This window comes from Entelurus aequoreus, linkage group LG11 (genome assembly GCF_033978785.1).
Source record: "Entelurus aequoreus isolate RoL-2023_Sb linkage group LG11, RoL_Eaeq_v1.1, whole genome shotgun sequence".
Lineage (NCBI taxonomy): Eukaryota > Metazoa > Chordata > Actinopteri > Syngnathiformes > Syngnathidae > Entelurus > Entelurus aequoreus.
The window spans coordinates 16,092,196-16,109,957 of record NC_084741.1 but is presented as its reverse complement, the minus strand read 5'-3'; the positions used below and the strand labels follow the sequence as shown (position 1 = coordinate 16,109,957).

The 17,762-nt window shown below is 35.3% G+C and overlaps 16 non-coding genes across 16 annotated transcripts; 5 read left to right on the top strand and 11 right to left on the bottom strand.

Annotated features, from left to right (window-relative positions):
* Positions 1–198: 198 nt before the first annotated feature.
* On the bottom strand, positions 199–270 carry trnaq-cug (transfer RNA glutamine (anticodon CUG)). The gene has a single exon. It is a non-coding gene; the product is annotated as a tRNA-Gln (tRNA).
* Positions 271–1,560: 1,290 nt separating this feature from the next.
* On the bottom strand, positions 1,561–1,632 carry trnap-agg (transfer RNA proline (anticodon AGG)). Its single transcript has one exon. It is a non-coding gene; the product is annotated as a tRNA-Pro (tRNA).
* Positions 1,633–2,074: 442 nt separating this feature from the next.
* Positions 2,075–2,146, bottom strand: trnaq-cug (transfer RNA glutamine (anticodon CUG)). The gene has a single exon. It is a non-coding gene; the product is annotated as a tRNA-Gln (tRNA).
* A 349-nt stretch (positions 2,147–2,495) lies between these two features.
* trnaq-cug (transfer RNA glutamine (anticodon CUG)) lies at positions 2,496–2,567 on the top strand. The gene has a single exon. It is a non-coding gene; the product is annotated as a tRNA-Gln (tRNA).
* Positions 2,568–4,255: 1,688 nt separating this feature from the next.
* On the bottom strand, positions 4,256–4,327 carry trnap-ugg (transfer RNA proline (anticodon UGG)). Its single transcript has one exon. It is a non-coding gene; the product is annotated as a tRNA-Pro (tRNA).
* Positions 4,328–5,069: 742 nt separating this feature from the next.
* On the bottom strand, positions 5,070–5,141 carry trnaq-cug (transfer RNA glutamine (anticodon CUG)). The gene has a single exon. It is a non-coding gene; the product is annotated as a tRNA-Gln (tRNA).
* A 930-nt stretch (positions 5,142–6,071) lies between these two features.
* Positions 6,072–6,143, top strand: trnaq-uug (transfer RNA glutamine (anticodon UUG)). Its single transcript has one exon. It is a non-coding gene; the product is annotated as a tRNA-Gln (tRNA).
* A 1,995-nt stretch (positions 6,144–8,138) lies between these two features.
* Positions 8,139–8,210, bottom strand: trnap-ugg (transfer RNA proline (anticodon UGG)). The gene has a single exon. It is a non-coding gene; the product is annotated as a tRNA-Pro (tRNA).
* Positions 8,211–8,954: 744 nt separating this feature from the next.
* On the bottom strand, positions 8,955–9,026 carry trnaq-cug (transfer RNA glutamine (anticodon CUG)). Its single transcript has one exon. It is a non-coding gene; the product is annotated as a tRNA-Gln (tRNA).
* Positions 9,027–9,957: 931 nt separating this feature from the next.
* Positions 9,958–10,029, top strand: trnaq-uug (transfer RNA glutamine (anticodon UUG)). The gene has a single exon. It is a non-coding gene; the product is annotated as a tRNA-Gln (tRNA).
* A 575-nt stretch (positions 10,030–10,604) lies between these two features.
* Positions 10,605–10,676, bottom strand: trnap-ugg (transfer RNA proline (anticodon UGG)). Its single transcript has one exon. It is a non-coding gene; the product is annotated as a tRNA-Pro (tRNA).
* A 435-nt stretch (positions 10,677–11,111) lies between these two features.
* trnap-agg (transfer RNA proline (anticodon AGG)) lies at positions 11,112–11,183 on the bottom strand. The gene has a single exon. It is a non-coding gene; the product is annotated as a tRNA-Pro (tRNA).
* Positions 11,184–12,439: 1,256 nt separating this feature from the next.
* Positions 12,440–12,511, bottom strand: trnaq-cug (transfer RNA glutamine (anticodon CUG)). The gene has a single exon. It is a non-coding gene; the product is annotated as a tRNA-Gln (tRNA).
* A 1,211-nt stretch (positions 12,512–13,722) lies between these two features.
* trnaq-uug (transfer RNA glutamine (anticodon UUG)) lies at positions 13,723–13,794 on the bottom strand. The gene has a single exon. It is a non-coding gene; the product is annotated as a tRNA-Gln (tRNA).
* Positions 13,795–15,152: 1,358 nt separating this feature from the next.
* trnaq-uug (transfer RNA glutamine (anticodon UUG)) lies at positions 15,153–15,224 on the top strand. Its single transcript has one exon. It is a non-coding gene; the product is annotated as a tRNA-Gln (tRNA).
* Positions 15,225–16,519: 1,295 nt separating this feature from the next.
* trnaq-uug (transfer RNA glutamine (anticodon UUG)) lies at positions 16,520–16,591 on the top strand. Its single transcript has one exon. It is a non-coding gene; the product is annotated as a tRNA-Gln (tRNA).
* Positions 16,592–17,762: the final 1,171 nt, after the last annotated feature.

Below are 17,762 nucleotides of genomic sequence, written 5' to 3'. Positions count from 1 at the left end.
ATGTTTGGAAAATTGAGGTAAAAGTTTTAAATCAAGTTTATAGTTACAAATGTAAAGACAACCGTGTGTACGAGGGAAAAAGTTGTGACTAAGGGGCCACAACATTTTACTTTTGGGTCTAATTTATATTCACTCCCTTTTTTCACGTAACAAACATATTCACATGGAATTTATACTGAACACTCTAAAGTTACAAGATGGTTCCACCAAGACTTGAACTTGGATCACTGGATTCAGAGTCCAGAGTGCTAACCATTACACCATGGAACCTGTAAATGTACATGTAAAACAATGTGATCCTACAGTACACAGTACTTGATTGGATTTCATAGATTTTCATTGACACCTTGAGCGTAAGATTCTAATAGGGGACACAATCTGAATCTAAATTTGGGCTAAAGTGCAATGTTTTAGCCCAGTTTCAGATTGTGTCCCCTGTATGTTCATAAATCCTGTTTTCAATCATGGATCTGTCCCTCGTACACACACTTGTTGTTACATTTGTGACTTTAGACTTGGTTTTGAACTTGTATTTCGGACAGCACATAATCAAGGGATCAGTGAAAATCTACAAAATCAAACTTCTTCAAGTGTCTTTATTTAAGAGATATATTTGTTCTAGGACTGATCTTGTAAACCCTTATTTCATTTATTCTTTAAAATGGTAGTGAATTAAAATTTTGGTTTAAAGTGTAACACAATTTCAGATTGTGTCCCCTATTAAAATCTTACATTTTATGAAATTTGTTGGGTAATCATGTTGCAGGATTTGTTGGTCTTGGACAAGTCCTTGTGTTAAAATGATAAATCCTGTTTTCAGTCATGACTTTTCCCCTCGTACACACAGTCACAAGTCTTGTCTTTTTTTACTTTAGACTTGATTTAAACGTTTCCCTCCATTTTCCTGACAACTTACACTCAAGGTGTCAATGAAAATTTACTGTTGGACCACTTTTACCTGTGGAAATACAGGTTCCATGGTGTAATGGTTAGTACTCTGGACTCTGAATCCAGTGATCCAAGTTCAGGTCTTGGTGGAACCAGCTTGCAGTATACATTTTTAAATATTTGTATTGATCCCTTTAGTGTATGCCTTCACAAAAAAGGATAATAAAGTTTAAAATGAATTTTACAGTCAAAAGTAGAAAGAAATATGATTACCGGTATGTGTGTACGAGGTAAAAAGTAATGACTGAAAACAGGACTTAAAGACAAAAAAGCTTGTCCAGGATTTGAACCAAGTCCATCTCTCACACCCTCAGCAAGAAGGGTACGACGATACTAAGAAGTCCTGGAACAAGACTTACCAACAAATCTTATGAAATGTGAGATTTTAATAGGGGACACAATCTGAAACTTGATTACCTTATTGCACTTTTAAACTTATTTAGATTCACTGACATTTTCATACATAGATGAACTAAGAGTTACCAGCTCAGTCCTAGAACAAACTGTGGTCATACATTTAGGTAACACTGTGTTTGATAAGTCACGAATGTAACAACAATTGTGTGTACAAGAAAGACAAGTTGTGTTTAAAAATAGGACTTACAAACATAAGGGCTTGTCCGGGAATTGAACCCGGGACCTCTCGCACCCTAAGCGAGAATCATACCACTAGACCAACAAGCCTCAAGAAGTCACTGGCAAACATCTTTTAATTTTTAAAAAAATCTTTTAATAGGGGACAGTCTGAAACTGCACTTTTAACACTTATTTTGATTGACTACCATTTTCATGCATAAATAAACTGAGGGTTTACGACCTCAGTCCTAGAACAAATAGAGCTCGTAAGTTGAGACACAACTGTATTTATTTCAGAGATTTTCATTGATCTCTTGAGTGTGTGATGTATGGAAAATGAATGTAAAAGTTTAAAGTCACAAATGTAAAGACAACTGTAAGTAAGAGTAGATTCAAGTTTGTGACTAAAAACAGGACTTATAAACATATAAGGATCACAATTTGAAACTGGACTACAACATTGTACTTTTAAACGAAATTTAGACTCATTTCTTTTTTCATGTGAAAATATTCGAAGAGAGGTCATGCTGAACACTCTAATGTTACAAGAAGGTTCCACCAAGACTTGAACTTGGATCACTGGATTCAGAGTCCAGAGTGCTAACCATTACACCATGGAACCTGCATATCCACCATAAGACCAAATGATCCTGCAGTACACAGTACTTGATTGGATTTAATAGATTTCCATTGATACCTTGAGTGTATGCCTTCAGGAAAATGGAGGGAAACGTTAAAAAAAGTCTAAAGTCTAAAGTCCTTGTGTTAAATTTATAATTCCTGTTTTCAGTCATGACTTTTCCCCTCGTACACAAAGTCACAAGTCTTGTCTTTTTTTTTTACTTTAGACTTGATTTAAACGATTCCCTCCATTTTCCTGACAACTTACACTCAAGGTGTCAATGAGAATCTATTAAATTTCATCAATACTGTTTACTGTAGGATCACATTGTTTTACATGTACATGTACAGGTTCCATGGTGTAATGGTTAGCACTCTGGACTCTGAATCCAGTGATCCAAGTTCAAGTCTTGGTGGAACCAACTTGCAGTATTGAAGCGGGCGTTTTTAAAGATTTGTATTGATCCCTTTAGTGTATACCTTCACAAAAAACAATAATAAAGTTTAAAATGAAGTTCACAGTCAAAAGTAGAAATAAATATTACTATGTGTGTAAAAAGTAATGACTAAAAACAGGACTTAAAGACATAAAAGCTTGTCCAAGATTTGAACCCAGACCATCTCTCAGACCCTCAGCAAGAAGGATACGATGATACTAAGAAGTCCTGGAAAAAGACTTACCAACAAATCTTATGAAATGTGAGATTTTAATAGGGGACACAATCTGAAACTTGATTACCTTATTGCACTTTTAAACTTATTTACATTCACTGACATTTTCATACATAGATGAACTAAGGGTTACCAGCTCAGTCCTAGAACAAACTGTGGTCATACATTTAGGTAACACTGTGTTTGATAAGTCACGAATGTAACAACAATTGTGTGTACAGGAAAGAGAAGTTGTGATTAAAAATAGGACTTACAAACATAAGGGCTTGTCCGGGAATTGAACCCGGGACCTCTCGCACCCTAAGCGAGAATCATACGACTAGACCAACAAGCCTTACAGACATAATGGTAAACATATTTTTTAAAATGTTTTAATCCTTCAATAGGGGCCACAGTCTGAAATTGCACTTTTAACACATATTTTGATTGACTACCATTTTCATGCATAAATAAACTGAGGGTTTACGACCTCAGTCCTAGAACAAATAGAGCTCGTAAGTTGAGACACAACTGTATTTATTTCAGAGGTTTTTATTGATCTCTTGAGTGTGTGATGTATCGAAAATGTATGTAAAAGTTTAAAGTCACAAATGTAAAGACAACTGTGTGTACGAGGGAGAAAGTTGTGACTAAAAACAGGACTTGTGAACATATAAGGATCACAATTTGAAACTGGACTACAACATTGTACTTTTAAGCCAAATTTAGACTCTCTCCTTTTTTCATGAGAACATATTTAAAGGGAGGTCATACTGAACACTCTAATGTGACAAGAAGGTTCCTCCAAGACTTGAACTTGGATCACTGGATTCAGAGTCCAGAGTGCTAACCATTACACCATGGAACCTGTAAATGTACATGTAAAACAATGTGATCCTACAGTACACAGTACTTGATTTGATTTGATAGATTGTCATTGATCCCTTGAGTGTGTGATGTCTGAAAAAGGAGATAAAAGTTCCAATTTGAGTTCACCATCAAAAATAGAAAAAAAAATATGACTATGTGTGTACGAGGGGAAAAGTCATGACTGAAAACATGACTTCAAGACTTAAAAGTTTGCTTTGGAATTGAAGCAAGAAACTCTCTCACCATAAGCAAAAATTGTACAATCATACCAACAAATACTGCAAAAACATGTTTCAACAAATCTCATGAAATGTGAGATTTTAATAGGGGACACAATCTGAAACTGGGTTACATTATTGCACTTTTAACACATATTTAGATTCACTGATATTTTCATACATAGATGAACTAAGGGTTACCAGCTCAGTCCTAGAACAAACTGTGGTCATACATTTAGGTAACACTGTTATTTATCCCTTGAGTGTGTGATGTCTGCAAAAATGATCAAAATCAAGTCTAAAGTCACAAATGTAACAAGAACTATGTGAACGAGGAAATAATTTATGAATAAAAATAGGACTTATAAACAGGGCCTGTCCGGGAATTGAACCCGGGACCTCTCGCACCCAAAGCGAGAATCATACGACTAGACCAACAAGCCATGAGAGTTAAAGCAGCAATCATCTAAAAAACAACAACACATTTAATAGGGGACACAATCTTTAAGACAAGCTCTTATGTCTTAAAGACATAAGAGCTTGTCTAGGATTGAACCCAGGGTCTCCCACACCCTAAGTGAGAATTACAACAAGATACATCAACAAGCTTTGGAATAGGACTTTCCAACAGAGCTCATGAAATGTGTGATTTAAATAGGGGACACAATCTGAAACTTGGTTACTTTATTGCACTTTTAACACATATTTAGATTCACTGACATTTTTATACATAGATGAACTAAGGGTTTCCAGCTCAGTCCTAGAACAAACTGTGGTCATACATTTAGGTATAGGCATTTGACTTGATAGATTTTTATTGATCCCTTTAGTATGTGATAGCTCCATCAATGATCAAAATCAAGTCAAAACTCACAAATGTAACAACAACTGTGTGTACCAGGAAAAAAGTAATTATTGAAAAATAGGACTTGTAAACATAAGAGCTTGTCCGAGAATTGAATCCAGGGTCCCTCACACACAAAGTGAAAATCACACTATTAAACCAAAAAGCCCTGAAAAACAAAGTGCCAAACATTTTTGAAAGAACCAAAACAAAAACAATTTTTTTTTTAATAACACACAATCTGAAAATGCACTTTTAACACATATCCAATTTAATTCGCTCACTTTTTCATGCAAAAGAGATTAAATGGAGGTCATACTGAACACTCTAATGTGACAAGAAGGTTCCACCAAGACTTGAACTTGGATCACTGGATTCAGAGTCCAGAGTGCTAACCATTACACCATGGAACCTGTAAATGTACATGTAAAACAATGTGATCCTACAGTACACAGTACTTGATGAAATGTGATTAAATGTCATTGATCCCTGGAGTGTAAGTTGTCAGGAAAATGGAGGGAAACGTTTAAATCAAGTCTAAAGTAAAAAAGACAAGACTTGTGACTGTGTGTACGAGGGGAAAAGTCATGACTGAAAACAGGAATTATAAACACAAGTGCTCGTCCAAGTTCAACAAGTCTCATGAAATGTGAGACTTTAAAAAAGGACACGATCTGAAATGTTGTCCTAATTTTAACCAACATTTTTTAAAATTCCTTTTGATTAATTCATGCATGAAAAAGGCAGTGAATCTAAATGTCGGTTAAAAGTGCAGAGTTGATTGAGCAGATTGTGTCCCCTATATGTTCATAAGTCCTGTTTTCAATCATGGATCTGTCCCTCTTACACACACTTGTTGTTACATTTGTGACTTTAGACTTGGTTTTAAACTTTCCTCTCACTTTTCCAGAGGGCACATAATCAAGAGATCAATGAAAATCTACAAAATCAAATACAGTTGTTTCTTAATTTACAAGCTCTATTTGTTCTAGGACTGATCTTGTAAACCCTTATTTCATTTGTGCATGAAGATGGTAGTGAATTTAAATTTTGGTTTAAAGATTGTGTCCCCTATTAAAATCTCACATTTTGTAAGATTTGTTCGGCGATCCTGTTGCAGGGTTTGTTGGTCTTGGACAAGTCCTTGTGTTAAAATTATAATTCCTGTTTTCAGTCAGGACTTTTCCCCTCGTACACACAGTCACAAGTCTTGTCTTTTTTTTTTTACTTTAGACTTGATTTAAACGTTTCCCTCCATTTTCCTGACAACTTACACTCAAGCTGTCAATGAAAATCTATCAGGTTTCATCAATACTGTTTACTGTTGGATCAGGGGATATGCAGGTTCCATGGTGTAATGGTTAGCACTCTGGACTTTGAATCCAGTGATCCAAGTTCAAGTCTTGGTGGAACCAACTTGCTGTATTGAAGTGGACATTTTTAAAGATTTGTATTGATCCCTTTAGTGTATACCTTCACAAAAAACGATAATAAAGTTTAAAATGAAGTTCACAGTCAAAAGTAGAAATAAATATTACTATGTGTAAAAGGTAATGACTGAAAACAGTACTTAAAGACAAAAAAGCTTGTCTAGGATTTAAACCCAGACCATCTCTCACACCCTCAGCAAGAAGGATACGACGATACTAAGAAGTCCTGGAGCAAGACTTACCAACATATCCTATGAAATGTGAGATTTTAATAGGGGACACAATCTGAAACTTGATTACCTTATTGCACTTTTAAACTTATTTAAATTCACTGACATTTTCATACATAGATGAACTAAGGGTTACCAGCTCAGTCCTAGAACAAACTGTGGTCATACATTTAGGTAACACTGTGTTTGATAAGTCATGAATGTAGCAACAATTGTGTGTACAAGTAAGACAAGTTGTGATTAAAAATAGGACTTACAAACATAAGGGCTCGTCCGGGAATTGAACCCGGGACCTCTCGCACCCTAAGCGAGAATCATACGACTAGACCAACAAGCCTTAAAGAGTTTATAGCAAACATATTTTTAAAATGTTTTAATGTTTTAATAGGGGACAGTCTGAAACTGCACTTTTAACACATATTTTGATTGACTACCATTTTCATGCATAAATAAACTGAGGGTTTACGACCTCAGTCCTAGAACAAATAGAGCTCGTAAGTTGAGACACAACTGTATTTATTTCAGAGGTTTTTATTGATCTCTTAAAAGAGTGTGCTGAATAAAAAATTGATTAAAAAGTTTAAAGTCACAACTATAAAGACAACATTGTGTACGAGGGAAAAAGTTTGACTGAAAACAGGAATTATAAACAAAAAAGCTTGTCTAGGATTTAAACCCAGTCCATCTCTCACACCCTCAGCAAGAAGGATACGACGATACTAAGAAGTCCTGGAGCAAGACTTACCAACAAATCTTATGAAATGTGAGATTTTAATAGGGGACACAATCTGAAACTTGATTACCTTATTGCACTTTTAAACTTATCTAGATTCACTGACATTTTCATACCTAGATGAACTAAGGGTTACCAGCTCAGTCCTACAACAAACTGTGGTCATACATTTAGGTAACACTGTGTTTGATAAGTCACGAATGTAACAACAATTGTGTGTACAAGAAAGACAATTTGTGATTAAAAAGTAAGACTTACATGCATAAGGGCTTGTCCGGGAATTGAACCCGGGACCTCTCGCACCCTAAGCGAGAATCATACGACTAGACCAACAAGCCTTAAGAAGTCAATGGCAAACATCTTTTAATTTTTTTTTTAAATCTTTTAATAGGGGACAGTCTGAAACTGCACTTTTAACACATATTTTGATTGACTACCATTTTCATGCATAAATAAACTGAGGGTTTACTTGATTGGATTTGATAGATTGTCATTGATCCCTTGAGTGTGTGATGTCTGAAAAAGGAGATAAAAGTTCCAATTTGAGTTCACCATCAAAAATAGAAGAACAAAAATATGACTATGTGTGTACGAGGGGAAAAGTCATGACTGAAAACATGACTTCAAGACTTAAAAGTTTGCTTTGGAATTGAAGCAAGAAACTCTCTCACCATAAGCAAAAATTGTACAATCATACCAACAAATACTGCAAAAACATGTTTCAACAAATCTCATGAAATGTGAGATTTTAATAGGGGACACAATCTGAAACCGGGTTACGGTATTGCACTTTTAAAACATATTTAGATTCACTGACATTTTCATACATAGATGAACTAAGGGTTACCAGCTCAGTCCTAGAACAAACTGTGGTCATACATTTAGGTACCACTGTTATTTATCCCTTGAGTGTGTGATGTCTGCAACAATTATCAAAATCAAGTCTAAAGTCACAAATGTAACAAGAACTATGTGAACGAGGAAATAATTTATGAATAAAAATAGGACTTATAAACAGGGCCTGTCCGGGAATTGAACCCGGGACCTCTCGCACCCAAAGCGAGAATCATACGACTAGACCAACAAGCCATGAGAGTTAAAGCAGCAATCATCTAAAAAACAACAACACATTTAAAAGGGGACACAATCTTTAAGACAAGCTCTTATGTCTTAAAGACATAAGAGCTTGTCTAGGATTGAACCCAGGGTCTCCCACACCCTAAGTGAGAATTACAACAAGATAGATCAACAAGCTTTGGAATAGGACTTTCCAACAGAGCTCATGAAGTGTGTGATTTAAATAGGGGACACAATCTGAAACTTTGTCACCTTATTGCACTTTTAACACATATTTAGATTTACTGACATTTTCATACATAGATGAACTAACGTTTACCAGCTCAGTCCTAGAACAAACTGTGGTCATACATTTAGGTATAGACATTTGACTTGATAGATTTTTATTGATCCCTTTAGTATGTGATATCTCCATCAATGATCAAAATCAAGTCAAACGTCACAAATGTAACAACAACTGTGTGTACCAGGAAAAAAGTTATTATTGAAAAATAGGACTTATAAACATAAGAGCTTGTCCGAGAATTGAATCCAGGGTCCCTCACACACAAAGTGAAAATCACACTATTAAACCAAAAATCCCTGAAAAACAAAGTGCCAAACATTTTTGAAAGAACCAAAACAAAACTTTTTTTTTTTTTTTAATAACAAACAATCTGAAAATGCACTTTTAACACATATCCAATTTAATTCGCTCACTTTTTCATGCAAAAGAGATTAAATGGAGGTCATACTGAACACTCTAATGTGACAAGAAGGTTCCACCAAGACTTGAACTTGGATCACTGGATTCAGAGTCCAGAGTGCTAACCATTACACCATGGAACCTGTAAATGTACATGTAAAACAATGTGATCCTACAGTACACAGTACTTGATGAAATGTGGTTAAATCTCATTGACACCTTGAGTGTAAGTTGTCAGGAAAATGGAGGGAAACGTTTAAATAAAGTCTAAAGTAAAAAAGACAAGACTTGTGACTGTGTGTACGAGGGGAAAAGTCATGACTAAAACAGGAATTATAAACACAAGTGCTCGTCCAAGTTCAACAAGTCTCATGAAATGTGAGACTTTAAAAAAGGACACGATCTGAAATGTTGTCCTAATTTTAACCAACATTTTTTAAAATTCCTTTTGATTAATTCATGCATGAAAAAGGCAGTGAATCTAAATTTCGGTTAAAAGTGCAGAGTTGCCACTCAGTTTCAGATTGTGTCCCCTATATGTTCATAAGTCCTGTTTTCAATCATGGATCTGTCCCTCGTACACACACTTGTTGTTACATTTGTGACTTTAGACTTGGTTTTAAACTTTCCTGTCACTTTTCCAGAGGGCACATAATCAAGGGATCAATGAAAATCTCCAAAATCAAATACAGTTGTTTCTTAATTTACAAGCTCTATTTGTTCTAGGACTGATCTTGTAAACCCTTATTTCATTTGTGCATGAAGATGGTAGTGAATTTAAATTTTGGTTTAAAGATTGTGTCCCCTATTAAAATCTCACATTTTGTAAGATTTGTTCGGCGATCCTGTTGCAGGGTTTGTTGGTCTTGGACAAGTCCTTGTGTTAAAATTATAATTCCTGTTTTCAGTCAGGACTTTTCCCCTCGTACACACAGTCACAAGTCTTGTCTTTTTTTTACTTTAGACTTGATTTAAACGTTTCCCTCCATTTTCCTGACAACTTACACTCAAGCTGTCAATGAAAATCTATCAAATTTCATCAATACTGTTTACTGTTGGATCAGGGGATATACAGGTTCCATGGTGTAATGGTTAGCACTCTGGACTTTGAATCCAGTGATCCAAGTTCAAGTCTTGGTGGAACCAACTTGCTGTATTGAAGTGGACATTTTTCAAGATTTGTATTGATCCCTTTAGTGTATACCTTCACAAAAAACGATAATAAAGAGTAAAATGAAGTTCACAGTCAAAAGTAGAAATAAATATTACTATGTGTGCAAAAGGTAATGACTGAAAACAGGACTTAAAGACAAAAAAGCTTGTCTAGGATTTAAACCCAGACCATCTCTCACACCCTCAGCAAGAAGGATACGACGATACTAAGAAGTCCTGGAACAAGACTTACCAACAAATCTTATGAAATGTGAGATTTTAATAGGGGACACAATCTGAAACTTGATTACCTTATTGCACTTTTAAACTTATTTAAATTCACTGACATTTTCATACATAGATGAACTAAGGGTTACCAGCTCAGTCCTAGAACAAACTGTGGTCATACATTTAGGTAACACTGTATTTGATTTGATGGATTTTTATTGATCCTTTGAGTGTGTGATGTCTGCAAAAATGATGAAAATCAAGTCTAAAGTCACAAATATAACAAGAACTATGTGAACGAGGAAATAATTTATGATTAAAAATATGACTTATAAACATCAGGGCTTGTCCGGGAATTGAACCCGGGACCTCTCGCACCCAAAGCGAGAATCATACGACTAGACCAACAAGCCATGAGAGTTTAAGCAGCAATGATCTAAAAAACAACAACACATTTAATAGGGTACACAATCTTTAAGACAAGCTCTTATGTCTTAAAGACATAAGAGCTTGTCTAGGATTGAACCCAGGGTCTCCCACACCCTAAATGACAATTACAACAAGATAGATCAACAAGCTTTGGAATAAGACTTTCCAACAGAGCTCATGAAATTTGAGATTTTAATAGGGGATACAATCTGAAACTTGATTACCTTATTGCACTTTTAAACTTATTTAGATTCACTGACATTTTCATACATACATGAACTAAGGGTTACCAGCTCAGTCCTAGAACAAACTGTGGTCATACATTTAGGTAACACTGTGTTTGATAAGTCATGAATGTAACAACAATTGTGTGTACAAGAAAGACAAGTTGTGATTAAAAATAGGACTTACAAACATAAGGGCTTGTCCGGGAATTGAACCCGGGACCTCTCGCACCCTAAGCGAGAATCATACAACTAGACCAACAAGCCTTAGGAAGTCAATGGCAAACATCTTTTATTTTTTTTAAAAAATATTTTAATAGGGGACAGTCTGAAACTGCACTTTTTACACATATTTTGATTGACTACCATTTTCATGCATAAATAAACTGAGGGTTTACGACCTCAGTCCTAGAACAAATAGAGCTTGTAAGTTGAGACACAACTGTATTTATTTCAGAGGTTTTTATTGATCTCTTGAGTGTGTGATGTATCGAAAATATATGTAAAAGTTTAAAGTCACAAATGTAAAGACAACTGTGTGTACGAGGGAAAAAGTTGTGACTAAAAACAGGACTTGTGAACATATGAGGATCACAATTTGAAACTGGACTACAACATTGTACTTAAAGCCAAATTTAGACGCTCTCCTTTTTTCATGAGAAAATATTTAAAGGGAGGTTTTACTGAACACTCTAATGTGACAAGAAGGTTCCTCCAAGACTCAAGAGAGCTAACCATTACACCATGGAACCTGTAAATGTACATGTAAAACAATGTGATCCTACAGTACACAGGGTGTGATTTGATTTGATATTTTGTCATTGATCCCTTGAGTGTGTGATGTCTGAAAAAAAAGGTTAAAATCAAGTCTTAACTCATCAATGTAAAGGCAACTGTGTGTGCGAAGGAAAAAGTAATGACTGAAAACAGGACTCAAAGACCTAAGATCTTGTCTAGGATTTGAACGCAGGACATCTCTCACACCCTGAGTGAGAAGTATACGACGAGTCCGACAAGTCCTGGAACAAAACTTACCAACAAATCTCATTAAATGTGAGATTTTAGTAGGGGACACACTTTGACCATAGATGACGCAAGAGTTACCAGCTCAGTCCTAGAACAAACTGTGGTCATAAATGTAGGTACCACTGTGTTTGATTTGATAGTTTTTCATTGATCCCTTTAGTGTGTGATGTCCGAAAAAATGATCAAAATCAAGTCTAAAGTCACAAATGTAACAACAACTGTGTATACGAAGAAACAAGTTATGATTGTAAATAAAACTTATAAACAATAAAGTCTTGTCTGGAAATTGAACCCGAAGCAATATCATTAGACAGGACCGACAAACCCTGAAATTTAATGTGGTAAAAATATAAAAAAAAGGAAAGACACATTTTTTTTAATACAGGTCACAATCCAAAACTGTACTTTTAAGATACATTCAAATTTGCATCCTTTTACATGTACAAACGATTCAAAGGGAGGTCATACTGATCACTAATCACTCTAATGTTACAAGAAGGTTCCACCAAGACTTGAACTTGGATCACTGGATTCAGAGTCCAGAGTGCTAACCATTACACCATGGAACCTGTAAATGTACATGTAAAACAATGTGATCCTACAGTACACAGTACTTGATTTGATTTGATAGATTTTCATTGACACCTTGAGTGTAAGTTGTCAGGAAAATGGAGGGAAACGTTTAAAATCAAGTCTAAAGTAAAAAAAGAGAAGACTTGTGACTGTGTGTACGAGGGGAAAAGTCATGACTGAAAACAGGAATTATAAACTTAAGTGTTTGTCCAAGTTCAACAAACCCTGCAAACATGTTTGCCCAACCGATTTCAATAGGGGACACAATCTCAAAATTTTAAAATGTTGGTTTAAAGTGTAACACAGTTTCAGATTGTGTCCCCTATCAAGATCTCACATTTTATGAGATCTGTTGGGCAATCATGTTGACACTCAAGGTGTCAATGAAAATCCATTACTTTTCACTAATTCTGTTTACTGTTGGATCACTTTTGTTACCTACACATATGCAAGTTCCATGGTGTAATGGGTAGCACTCTGGACTCTGAATCCAGTGATCAAAGTTCAAGTCTTGGTGGAACCAACTCGCGGTATTGAAGTGGAACAGTTTTAAAGATTTGTATTGATCCCTTTAGTGTATGCCTTCACAAAAAAGGATAAAAACGTTCAAAATGAAGTTCACAGTCAAAAATGTAAATACATATAACTATGTGTGTACGAGGGAAAAATTAATGACTGAAAACAGGACTTAAAGACATAAAAGCTTTTCCGGAATTTGAACCCAGTCCATCTCTCACACTGAGCAAGAATCATACGACTAGACTAACAAGCCTCTAAAGACCTAATGTCTTTTAATAATGTTTTAAACTTTTAATAGGGAACACAATTGGAAAATGTGCTTTTAACACATATATTGATTGACTACCATTTTCATGCATAAATAAACTGAGGGTTTACGACCTCAGTCCTAGAACAAATAGAGCTCGTAAGTTGAGACACAACTGTATTTATTTCAGAGATTTGTTATTGATTTCTGAGTGTGTGATGTATGGGAAATTAAGGGAAAAGTTTAAAATCAAGTTTAAAGTCACAAATGTAAAGAGGACTGTGTGTACGAGGTAACAAGTTATGACTAAAAACAGGACTTAGAAACATATAGGGGGCACAAGAGAGTGAGTACTTTTTTACCAAGGTTCTTTGCATTTTTCATGCATAGACTAAACAAATGGAGGTTACACTGAACATTATTTACTCCAGTATTGTGAGTAGGTTCCACCAAGACCTGAACTTGGATCACTGGATTCAAAGTCCAGAGTGCTAACCATTACACCATGGAACCTGTAAATGTACATGTAAAACAATGTGATCCTACAGTACACTGTTGTGACGACGTTTGATTAAATCTCATTGACACCTTGAGTGTAAGTTGTCAGGAGAATGGAGGGAAACGTTTAAATCAAGTCTAAAGTAAAAACAAGACTTGTGACTGTGTGTACGAGGGGAAAAGTCATGACTGAAAACAGGAATTATACAAATTCAACCCAATTTTGGATTCACTGCATTTTTCATGCAATTTTTTATCAAATGGAGATCCCACGGACAACTAATCACTCTAATTTTACACGAACGTTCCACCAAGACTTGAACTTGTATCACTGGATTCAGAGTCCAGAGTGCTAACCATTACACCATGGAACCTGTAAATGTACATGTAAAACAATGTGATCCTACAGTACACAGTACTTGATTTAATTTGTCATTGATCTTTTGAGTGTGTGATGTCTGAAAAAAAAGGTTAAAATCAAGTCTTAAGTCACCAATGTAAAGACAACTTTGTGTGCGAAGGAACAAGTAATGACTGAAAACAGGACTCAAAGACCTAAGATCTTGTCCAGGATTTGAACGCAGGTAAAAAAGACAAGACTTGTGACTGTGTGTACGAGGGGAAAAGTCATGACTGAAAACAGGAATTATAAACACAAGTGCTCGTCCAAGTTCAACAAGTCTCATGAAATGTGAGACTTTAAAAAAGGACACGATCTGAAATGTTGTCCTAATTTTAACCAACATTTTTTAAAATTCCTTTTGATTAATTCATGCATGAAAAAGGCAGTGAATCTAAATTTCGGTTAAAAGTGCAGAGTTGATTGTGTCCCCTATATGTTCATAAGTCCTGTTTTCAATCATGGATCTGTCCCTCGTACACACACTTGTTGTTACATTTGTGACTTTAGACTTGGTTTTAAACTTTCCTCTCACTTTTCCAGAGGGCACATAATCAAGGGATCAATGAAAATCTCCAAAATCAAATACAGTTGTTTCTTAATTTACAAGCTCTATTTGTTCTAGGACTGATCTTGTAAACCCTTATTTCATTTGTGCATGAAGATGGTAGTGAATTTAAATTTTGGTTTCAAGATTGTGTCCCCTATTAAAATCTCACATTTTGTAAGATTTGTTCGGCGATCCTGTTGCAGGGTTTGTTGGTCTTGGACAAGTCCTTGTGTTAAAATTATAATTCCTGTTTTCAGTCATGACTTTCCCCCTCGTACACACAGTCACAAGTCTTGTCTTTTTTTTACTTTAGACTTGATTTAAACGTTTCCCTCCATTTTCCTGACAACTTACACTCAAGCTGTCAATGAAAATCTATCAAATTTCATCAATACTGTTCAATGTTGGATCAGGGGATATACAGGTTCCATGGTGTAATGGCTAGCTCTCTGGACTTTGAATCCAGTGATCCAAGTTCAAGTCTTGGTGGAACCAACTTGCTGTATTGAAGTGGACATTTTTAAAGATTTGTATTGATCCCTTTAGTGTATACCTTCACAAAAAACGATAATAAAGTTTAAAATGAAGTTCACAGTCAAAAGTAGAAATAAATATTACTATGTGTGTAAAAGGTAATGACTGAAAACAGGACTTAAAGACAAAAAAGCTTGTCTAGGATTTAAACCCAGACCATCTCTCACACCCTCAGCAAGAAGGATACGACGATACTAAGAAGTCCTGGAAGAAGACTTACCAACAAATCTTATGAAATGTGAGATTTTAATAGGGGACACAATCTGAAACTTGATTACCTTATTGCACTTTTAAACTTATTTAAATTCACTGACATTTTCATATATTGATGAACTAAGGGTTACCAGCTCAGTCCTAGAACAAACTGTGGTCATACATTTAGGTAACACTGTGTTTGATAAGTCACGAATGTAACAACAATTGTGTGTACAAGAAAGACAAGTTGTGATTAAAAATAGGACTTACCAACATAAGGGGTTGTCCGGGAATTGAACCCAGGACCTCTCGCACCCTAAGCGAGAATCATACGACTAGACCAACAAGCCTTAAAGAGTTCATAGCAAACATATTTTTAAAATGTTTTAATGTTTTAATAGGGGACAGTCTGAAACTGCACTTTTAACACATATTTTGATTGACTACCATTTTCATGCATAAATAAACTGAGGGTTTACGACCTCAGTCCTAGAACAAATAGAGCTCGTAAGTTGAGACACAACTGTATTTATTTCAGAGGTTTTTATTGATCTCTTAAAAGAGTGTGCTGAATAAAAAGTTGATGAAAAAGTTTAAAGTCACAACTATAAAGACAACATTGTGTACGAGGGAAAAAGTTTGACTGAAAACAAGAATTATAAACACAAGTGCTCATCCAAGTTCAACAAATCTCATGAAATGTGAGACTTTAATAAGGGAAACGATCTGAAATTGTGTCACACTTTTAACCAACGTTTTTGAAGTCCTTTTGATTAATTCATGCATGAAAAAAGCAGTGAATCTAAATTTGGATTAAAAGTGCAAAGTTTTAACCCAGTTTCAGATTGTGTCCCCTATATGTTCATAAGTCCTGTTTTCAATCATGGATCTGTCCCTCGTACACACACTCACAAGTCTTGTCTTTTTTTTTAACTTTAGACTTGATTCAAAAGTTTCCCTCCATTTTCCTGACAACTTACACTCAAGGTGTCAAGGAAAATCTATCAAATTTCATCAATACTGTTTATTGTTTGATCACTTTTTATACTTGGGTTTATGCAGGTTCCATGGTGTAATGGTTAGCACTCTGGACTTTGAATCCAGTGAGCCAAGTTCAAGTCTTGGTGGAACCAACTTGCTGTATTGAAGTGGACATTTTTAAAGATTTGTATTGATCCCTTTAGTGTATACCTTCACAAAAAACGATAATGAAGTTCACAGTCAAAAGTAGAAAAAAATATTACTATGTGTGTAAAAAGTACTGACTGAAAACAGGACTTAAAGACAAAAAAGCTTGTCTAGGATTTGAACCCAGTCCATCTCTCACACCCTCAACAAGAAGGATACGACGATACTAAGAAGTCCTGGAACAAGACTTACCAACATATCCTATGAAATGTGAGATTTTAATAGGGGACACAATCTGAAACTTGATTACCTTATTGCACTTTTAAACTTATTTAGATTCAGTGACATTTTCATACATAGATGAACTAAGGGTTACCAGCTCAGTCCTAGAACAAACTGTGGTCATACATTTAGGTAAAACTGTATTTGATAAGTCACGAATGTAACAAAAATTGTGTGTACAAGAAAGACAATTTGTGATTAAAAAAAGGACTTACAAGCATAAGGGCTTGTCCGGGAATTGAACCCGGGACCTCTCGCACCCTAAGCGAGAATCATACGACTAGACCAACAAACCTTAAGAAGTCAATGGCAAACATCTTTTTTTTTTTTTTTTAAATCTTTTAATAGGGGACACAATCTGAAACTGCACTTTTAACACATATTTTGATTGACTACCATTTTCATGCATAAATAAACTGAGGGTTTACGACCTCAGTCCTAGAACAAATAGAGCTTGTAAGTTGAGACACAACTGTATTTATTTCAGAGTTTTTTATTGATCTCTTTAGTGTATTATGTATCGAAAATGTATGTAAAAGTTTATAATTACAAATGTAAAGACAACTGTGTGTACGAGGGAAAAAGTCGTGACTAAAAACAGGACTTGTGAACATATAAGGATCACAATTTGAAACTGGACTACAACATTGTACTTTTAAGCCAAATTTAGACTCACTCCTTTTTTCATGTGAACATATTTAAAGGGAGGTAATACTGAACACTCTAATGTTACAAGAAGGTTCCACCAAGACTTGAACTTGGATCACTGGATTCAGAGTCCAGAGTGCTAACCATTACAACATGGAACCTGTAAATGTACGTGTAAAACAATGTGATCCTACAGTACACAGTACTTGATTGGATTTGATAGATTGTCATTGATCCCTTGAGTGT